Genomic DNA, 1,760 nt, shown 5'->3' on the forward strand with positions numbered 1-1,760 from the left:
CTCTATTTCTTTTTTATCTTTCATTGTACACTTGTATGGTCGCTTGCTGCAATATTTGTCTATTGTCAGATCAATTCTAGCTTCATATTCTTGTACAGTTCCAATATCAAATTTATCTTTGGCAAATATTTGTTTATATTTATTTACTAGGTTAATAATTGATTTTCTATTTTCCACACTTAAGTGATCTGTAATTACTTTAAAATTATTGGTATCGATGCATTCATTAAAATTTATTTCATGGATACCTTCTTTATTTTCTTTTTTTTCTGTTATATATGTCTTTTCAGGATTATCTTTTTTGCAATTATTGTCACAATTAGATTCTTTCCCTTTTTGTACTATACACAGATTTTCATTTTGAGATAAATGGAATTATTTTATTAGGTCTAGTCCAATGAGAAAATCATACTTGAAATTTTTATTGTCTATCACAAAGACATTAACATCTCTTTCTAAGTTGAAGATTTTAACTTTTATTTTGATTAAGTTATCGGTGTCATTCACACCATTGATTGTTCTTAATTTAGTTTTTTTAAAATCTGATTTGTTTATTTTTAATTATAGTGTTTTTGCATTAATGAGTGATACATTTGATCCTGTATCATAAACTCCATTTATAACAAATTTTTTACATATTGTAACTTTTAATTCAATCAATGGTGTGTATACTAGTTTTTTGGATTTTGTTCATCTGTTTCTATGTCTATAAAAGAATTGTTTATTTTTTTTTTATTTTACCTGTGCATCCTTAAGCCAACAACTTTCTAATGGATGAAAACAAACTTTGTTTCAAAACATGTTGAATTACATGTTGTCAAAAAATTATAAATTCTACAATTTTATTAACACAAACCAACAAAAAACCATACATGCAAATATTTATTAAGTAAATTATTGCTCATGAGTCATGAGTCAGGAATTAAAGTAAAATAATATTAAATACATTAGAAAATCTAGATATTTAGGTGCTGAAATATGCTGAATTATTCCACTTTATAGTAAAAATATATCAGACATCACAATGACACAATAATATGAATAATATGGAGAATATAATTTCATAAAAAAAATGATGTCACGTTTAAAATCATGGGAATAATGACTCTTAGAGAAATTGAAGAATATTTGAGAATAACGGGGAGAATAATGATAACTATGGTTCAACTTGTCTACATTACAAGAATTTAAAAAATATTTTAATTGTTTAGAAATAATTACTCATGAGTCACGAGTCAGGAATTAAAGTAAAATAACATTAAATAGGTACATTAGAAAATCTAGATATTTGTATATAAAAAAAAATTACACATTAAATTGTGATGAATATGCTAATTTCAAATTTGAAATCTTAGATAAGTACAAAATGTACAATGTAATAATTATAGATTAATAAATGTGTAATAAGTAGATCATAGTGGCCATTAAAAATCTCACAAGGTATAATCTACATTTCAAGAATTTAAGAAAAATGTTAATTCTTTAGATTTAAAATTTCAATATCATAGGATTAATTTTTGAAATTTAAAGAATTATTAGTCTCAAAACCTCCAATAAATATTAGGGTTAAAACAATCTCTTATCTAATGATATAAAAATGTATATTGTTTAATTTAAAGGTAATCAATAAATGTATTAACATTACCACTAAGAATATAAACTGGATAAAGCATTCTATATTCACATACCACTACCGATATAATTAAATATGATTATTTTATTCAGTGGCATATTTTGTATTTGGGTACCTTTTTCGGCCG

This window comes from Acyrthosiphon pisum, chromosome X (genome assembly GCF_005508785.2).
Source record: "Acyrthosiphon pisum isolate AL4f chromosome X, pea_aphid_22Mar2018_4r6ur, whole genome shotgun sequence".
Lineage (NCBI taxonomy): Eukaryota > Metazoa > Arthropoda > Insecta > Hemiptera > Aphididae > Acyrthosiphon > Acyrthosiphon pisum.